This window comes from Euprymna scolopes, chromosome 17 (assembly GCF_053919585.1).
Source record: "Euprymna scolopes isolate OS-2025 chromosome 17, ASM5391958v1, whole genome shotgun sequence".
In the NCBI taxonomy this organism is placed as follows: Eukaryota; Metazoa; Mollusca; class Cephalopoda; order Sepiida; family Sepiolidae; genus Euprymna; species Euprymna scolopes.
The window spans coordinates 101480095-101488216 of NC_136498.1; the positions used below are offsets into that span (position 1 = coordinate 101480095).

Sequence of the window (8122 nt, forward strand, 5' to 3'; positions counted from 1 at the left end):
CTCATTCAATCCCGGGACTGACTTCATATCCGCCACCCCACTGTTGAAAATATACATTAAATAAAGTAATGTTTTAATCGTAAACTGTTTCAGCCATTTCCGGGACTGACTTTATATCCCCTACCCACTGCTAAAAATATACATGAAATAATGTAATGTCTAAATAGTAAACTGTTTCAGACATTTCTGGAACTGACTTATAATCCTCAACCCACTGTTGAAAATATACATGAAATAAAGTAATGTATAAATCGTAAACTTTTCAGTCATTTCCGGGACCGACTTCTTATCTCCCATCCTATTGTTTAAAATATGCATTAAATAAAGTAATGTCCAAAACGTAAATGGTTGCAGCCATTTCCGGAACCGACTTCATATTTCCCACCGAAATGTTAAAAATATACATTAAATAAAGTAATGTGTAATGCGTAAATGGTTTCACCCATTTTCGGGACTGATTTAAAATTATATATGAAATAAAGCAATGTTTAAATCGAAAATAGTTTGAGTAATTTCCGAGACTGACTTCATATCCCGTATCCCACTGCCTGAAATACACTTGAAATAAAGTCATGTTTAAAGCATAAACTGTTTCAGCAGCTTTTCGAAAGTAATGCATAAAAACATTAACACGGTTAGTGATTAGGCAACCATTGCTTCAACATGAATTTCTGAGTGTACTATCAGTTTCAGCATCCCAGTGACTTAAATCCCTCCTTTTTTGGTCTTGGTTAATGGAGGAGAAATCCTTCATTACTGATACAATTTTTATTTTTTTTATTGACCAGAGTGCCCTTTTTGGGAGCTGGTTTCCCCCTAAACTTATAACCGACCTCATGTCCAATTCCGCCCTTGTGGGGAGGCAAGTAAACAAAAAAAATAATCAGAATGGACATTTTCTAGGGCATTTTATAATTATCAGAAGTGATATTTCCAGGGCATTTTGTAATTAAATCAGAAATAACTTTTTCCAGTTACTTTTTTAATATTAAAACTTTGTTACATTAAACATAGTACCTATTCACAATGCCTCCCCACGGGACAGATTTTTTACCGTGGAGCAAAAAAGTGTCTTAGTCGTAAAGGATTTCTCTTCCACCGAGAGAGAAGAAATTTAAATGTAGCACCTGAAGAACAGATACTACACTGTGATCTTAGCCAAAAGGCCAAGAAAGACAAATCATTTTTATTAGCTTTGCCTCAACAGCGACACCAATTATTTTTTATATTTCAATTTCTTTTTCAAGGGTGACAAGGCACTTTTTAGAATATTAAACTCCCTTTTTTAGGGATGCGCAACATGATAACGGACGGAGCGATCATCATCATCATCATTATTATATTATTATTATCATTATTATTATTATTATTATTATTATTATTATTATTATTATACAGGTCATAACAATATTATTGTGACAATTACTTGGAGATAATATGATGATATTAGTTCTTTATCACGAAAAAAGAAGTATGTAAAGCAAACTTTTAAAATAGAATGAATTTTGATCTCATCTAGAATTTAAGGATTAACTGTTCTGGCAGATTCTGCCTGAAAATATTTGTAAAATAGATATCAGTCAAATAAACATTTAATTAAAAATTACAGTAATTTTAGAGTACTAAATATTTTGTCAAATACTAACAATTTTGTCAAATACTAACAATTTTGTCAAATACGATTTACCTATAAAAATGGAGGAAATGGTCTGTTTTCTTAATTAAAAACGAAATAAGAGAATTTCTTAATGGAAAGGTATTTGTATAACGGTAATGCTTAGCACCAATATGTTTGATTAGATTGTTGAACATATTAAGCCACATCCATTGACAGACAACAAGCAAGTAAATGTAATTTTTCAATGTTGGTGATGTACCATGCTAACAATTTGCAAATGAACTGATTAACGAAGATAATGTTCTTACGTAATACATAATACTTCCTTAGAGAATTACCGTAAATTTCGGCGTATGAGACGGCTCTTAAAGTTAAAACATTATCTGTAAAAACAATATTTCATAAGACACCGATTATTACAATCTCTAGCCTAGGCTAAACAAACATGGTTTCATTATTTAGCAGTCGTTCTGTACAACCGATATATGATAAATTTATTAAAATTTGCTCCAATTTTGTATCCTGTCTTATCTGACGTCGCCTTATTCGCCGAAATATACAGTACCTTAACAAACGATGCGATAGTATTACGAACGCTTACAACTTCACGCTACTCCAAGCCAAAAAATAAAATTTCTGGTTGAGTGAATAGTATTTAATAATTGAGGTAGTGTTAATATCTAAACGATTTATGTATATATAAAGGTCCGGATATGCATCAAATATTTAGAAACAGCTGTCATACTTAATGTATATGTGAGCACATGGGTGTGTATGGGGGAAATGAGGAAATGATTTTAAGTAGTCAGACAGATGCCTTCATACAACGAATAAATTAAACAGAGATACAATATTATGGCCATTTGAAAACCGAACAAATTACTTTAAACCATTTCAGTGGATAGAGTGCGTCAATTGAGATGAGTTGAATGTCATTGCACCTGTTCCGATTCCAACTGATTGAAAAAAAATATGGAGACTAAGAACAAATAACGCTAGACAAACTATTAACGTTATGACAGAAAAAAATCTTTGCGAGATATTCATGTTCTTTTTTCGAATAAAGCTAAATACAATTATCAAATTAAATAAAAGACTTTTAAAAGTTTTAAATTTCAAAGAAAAAACTGTAACATTTTATAACACATGTTTAAACAAGCAACTTGATGAAACCGTTCGCACATAGCATTTTCACACAAGCGCGTTCTTTTTGCTTTTACACAGTAATCATCACTTATCAAGGTCCAGAGGCCAATCGAGGATAAGGGTTATTGAGTGTACATTAGTCAATGTGGTTATAGCGTAGTAAACATACGTACTGGGAAGTTTGTCAATTGGATTACTTAGGGGAATGGTTCATCAAGAACTTGTTTACGTTGGACTTGAAGACAATCAGATTGTAGTCAGCTGGAAAGCAGACGATCGGAAGAGAGTTCCACAGTCGTGTAGTTCTAAGAAAGACGCTTTGTTCATGGAATCTACGTTTAGGTTTAGGCACTGATAAAGAGTGTGGGAAATTGTTGGTAGTTGGTTTGGCTAGACGAGTGCTTTTCGTGGAAGTTTGGCGAGGGGGATCATAGATCAGAACTCACCCGTGCGCATGTCATAAAAATAACGATAAAGCAGAGACAGGCTCGCAACTTTAATCTTGTGAGAAAGAGGTTGCAGGGAAGTGAAAAGGGCATCTCCTACTAAGCTATGAAGTCTGTTTTGAACTCTGTCAAAGCAGCATAAGCTGCTTCTAGCAACTCCTGCCCAGATGTGGCAACAATACCCCACCGTTGACCGTACTTGGCTTTTATATAGGTAGAGAATTGCAGCAAGAGTGAGATATCTACTGGACCGGTAGAAGGATCCCACTATTTTCCCAGCAACCTTGGCAATGGATTTGATACACGTGTTTTATTACAAGTCAGGCGTAAAGGTCAAGCCCAGAAGTTTGTCAAAGCATGAAGCCTTTCCAAGACGAGAGCCATTCATTTCAACCGATACCAGATTGGCATCAAAGCGTAGATGGTGTAAAGATAGAAGCTTTGTTTTAGATGCATTAAAAATAACCAGCCACCTCTTTCCGCATTATACCACATGCTCAAGATCAGAGGAGAGAGAATAAGAGAATCTTATTCCCTTGTACGGATTTACCAGTGAGTTATCGAGACAAATCTAATAATAAAAGTATTTCTAAATACGTGCGCGGTCACTGGTTCCCATTCTTCTATAGTCGCTTTCCCATGTGTGTGATTTTCCGAGTGTGCGTGCATCGTCTAGTTTCTTTTGATCGACTCTTTAACTTGTGACTAAAACTCATGCATGGAACAATGGCGATTTGTCGGGTTTCAATGGTTTTATTGGGGAGAGAAGGTTTGTTCACAAGGAGAGGAGAGACTAACAATAAGGTAAAGTAAGTCATTCAAAAAGGGAGGTTAAAATTAATTACTTGTTCTACTTGAGGATTGATAAACGAGACCACAGATGTCGAGGTGACGTAATTTCTCTCTCATATCATTAGACAAGTTTTGTAGTTTTGTCTATTAAGCTGACTTTTAAACCTCGCATCACTCACGCTAACTGCACTGGATCTATTTACGTTTGCCGCTAGGGCATTCTGATATGTACATATTTTAACATTGCTAAAGTCAGTCTCTATTTACTGGCGTAAGATCTCAATACAGTAGAACCCAGATATTTGGTGGTCCTAAAAGTACTTTTTTTCTGATTACGCACGATGCTTGTCTGGCCCTTGGTTACGGTATTTGCCCGTCTTATGGTGTTATTTATAATTTTATTTGATTATATACATGTGTATTATATCCATCTATAGGCCTTGAGCCCCTGGAGGGGTATAGGCCATCGACAACGTTTTTGTAGATGCTTTTGCAGCGAGGAGTTCTTTTTACAGGGTGAGGGTGCTGGCCCACGCCCAACATTCCCAGAAGGTACATACAGCGCCTAGCCTTCCCAAATGGTCACCCATCTGGTACTGGCAAGGCTCAACGTTGCTTAACTTCGGTGATCTGGCGAGAACCGCTGTGTCAACGTGATTGTGCCGTACATGTGTATGATATAATGTACTGTATTTCGTAATAATTTTTAATCCCGTATCCTGGCGTGCTACTCTATAAAACGAATTCCTTACGTTAAACAAGTAGTTTCTCACGTGAATAACGTCATTGATCATTTTATTATAATTGAAAATCTATTTCTGTTTCATATATTTTAAATAGGTTTTAATTCAAGACTACGGGATGAACGTCTATGATGCATGATGATGGTTTTAGACAAATAATTATGGTAACCATTAATGATCATTTCGTATTTATTATTATATTATATTATATTGGATCCAGCTATTACGTTATGCATGCATATTCGTATATATTTGGAACCTCTGTAGAGAAAATGCGAAGGCGCAACCTTAAAATCCAATAGGTTCGAATGTGGAGAGTGATATACCTTCAGTATCAAATTGAACATTTAGATCCGTATTTTTTAGAATTGGTTTAATGCACTTTTTAGTGTCGTCATTGCAACAGTTCGAGATTGAAAGAAAGAGTCTGTCCTCGGTTCGGAACACGTCATGCCCGATTGGAGCATTACCTTATAAAACATTTCCAAAATGTTTTCTTAGTAATATCCAACAGATTTATAAAAATCTTCCCCCAAAAATAATAGCCCCCCCCTCTTACCTTAACAGAAAAGAACGGAGTACACAAAATATATTTTCCTACTTCTCCTTAAAACTGCATCCTTAAACAAAATATCTTTTCCAAATCTCCTTAAAACCACAAGTTTTCCTGCGAAAAATACAAATGTTTTTATTTGTTGCTACAGGTTATTTGTACAAAAAAAATATTTATTCATGAAACTTATCGTAAAGTTATATCGTTTTTTTGTATTTATATTTGCAATCATTTATTTATTGCAGATATTATCCGCATCTTCTAGTTTTTCTTTTACGGCACTTCGGGCAACTATTCCTCTGGCATTCGTCAGGTGGTTAACCGGGACGAGATGGGAACTCCGAATCTCCTAACTGCATCCTCAGGAATTATTGCCTTTCATAGTTACTGTCGTCTCACAACGTTTTGGCCAACTAATCCTCTGGTCGGCTTATGGTAAGATTGGAACCGCTTTCTTCAGACAATACCCACCTACAACCGTAGAAATTCTATATATCTATCTACTGTACCACGGGCCCCGTTGCGGTAACCACCTGACGAAGGCCAGAGGAATAGTTGATTGAAACATCGTGAAACAACAACTAAAAAAGATGAAGATAATAGTCCGCAATAAATAAATGAATAAATAATACTCATCTCAATAAACATTCCAATTAATGAAATATTATATTCGCAATATCAGAAATGCCTATACGATAAATATTTTCAACCATGATGTTTCCTTTTAGTAGCGTTTAAACATTTGAGCTGCGCTCGGCATATGCTGGGAGCTTACGTCAACTTCCGGAATATGCAGACGCAATATCCACGAAGAAGACAGCCAACCTCTGCATAAGTACTATATTTTGTTTTAGATTTGAAACAATAATAGCCTATCAACTAATTAATGTTATCATTTTTTTTTATTTTCTGGACATAAACAAAAACAGCTAAAACCTTTAAAAATATAACAGAATTTTTGTGCGCTTGTATATTACGTACACTGAAAATATTTATGTACATCAAACCTTTCTAATACGTAAATAAAAGAAAGATGTGCAGAGGCACGTCGCTTAAACGTTTATGACGCTGGCATATGATTCACAGAACCCGACTGCACAAATAGACAATAATTGTAACATTCTAATAACAATTAGTATTTTTATAAAAGTGTCGGGGTGTTTATGTAGTGGGGTGTTTTATAAAAGTGCCTGGGTGTTTTATCGCATTGTCTGATGCCACAGTTTATCTTCGCTGCGTTTCATGAGTGCCCATCGCTGTTTAACTATGACAAATAAAACTTTTTTTTTTTAATTTAGGAAAATCATAAAGAGACGTTCCTGGAGTTTTCTTTAAGGCTTTATTCGAAGAGAATGGACTTAGGAGAGAAAATATTATGTTAGCTAATTATTTACTTCTTAACCTAACTTTCTAACTTAGTGAGATCAGTGACACAGACAGACAGACATCGAAGTAACATTACGTTTAGATTGTTTCTACATTACCGCCAACGGCTAGGTGAGATTAGTCTGAATCTTTTAGTTTTCGCTTACTCGAGAACCTGACGTCATTCGTCATTGGTCGAAACCAGTTTTGGTTACAGTGTTTGACGTATACTCCCTACTGTAACTTGACGTCACGCCTCTCTAGGAAAGGTTCTGTTTGCAGATTAAATATATAATGTAATGCACTAAACGTGACCCTTGTAAAATGTTCACTAGTGGACTTATTTGCTACTGATGCAGTGTTCCTACTATGTAACCCAATGTTGTTGCTTGGAGGAGTCAGTCGAAAACACGTTGCTACATCAACAGAAAAAATTAAAAGAAAGGAAATTCTTTGTAAAAGATGATAAATTGCCACACAAACCGATAGGTTACCACCTCATCATCAGGAAACTGTTGAACATCATGAGTTATGTTGAACTCAACGCATTTCGATTGTTTCAATACATTCTATTTTTTTCTTTGCTTCTATTGTTTTCTATTGAAATATACTTGCGCGTGTAATTTTTAAGTAAATGTTGCAGAATTCGCAATCACACCTCTACCATATCGGCATTGCTTGAGTCCAGTGGCAAGGGGAAATCCAGGACGAATGAAAACAATGCTGAGATAAGCAGAGAGCACATATAGCATATGGAGTTCGAAAATGATTACCCATTTTAGTACTGGCCAGGCTCAACGGTGCTTAACTTTAGTGGTTTAACGGGAACCAGTGTGTCAACGATGATTATGCCGTCAAATGCAAAATAGAAATACAATTAAGCTAAAAAGAAAATATGAATCATAGGAGAATAGATTACAAGAGAGACGACAATGATTTTAACCTAAATATTAAAAAAAAGATCTTAGTACGCGAGATTTTATATATTCTTGCTGTTTCACCGATGTAAAATAATGCTGTTTTTTAAATGCTGACTAGGAAAAAGGAATTCTTTGTAAGAATGTCGGAGGGAGATAAATGTTTAGTTAATCTCTAATTCTTTTAGAACATAAATTTACCAATTTTTATATCAGTATTTTTTGATAAACACAGGAGATATAGTTGATTTTCGCCTAGGAAACTAAAAATACATTATTATTATTATTATTATTATTATTATTATTATTATTATTATTATTATTTGTCCCCCGATTTGTCGGAGAGGGACCTATGTTTTTAATGGCGTCCATGCCCCCGTCCGTGCATCCGTTAGTCCCGACGATTAACAATAACCGCCCATTAGTTTTTCCAGAAATTTTGCAACAGATTGTATTTCGTTAAATAGTTGTGCACAATAAAACCTTTTTGTTTTTGCGAAAATTCCCGTCGCGTCTCCAGAGGCTCAAAAGAGGGCAGAAAT

At 35.1% G+C, this 8122-nt stretch overlaps 1 pseudogene; it reads right to left on the bottom strand.

Annotated features, from left to right (window-relative positions):
* Positions 1 to 1063: 1063 nt before the first annotated feature.
* Positions 1064 to 1179, bottom strand: LOC145297209 (U2 spliceosomal RNA; annotated as a pseudogene).
* Between the last annotated feature and the right edge of the window lie 6943 nt (positions 1180 to 8122).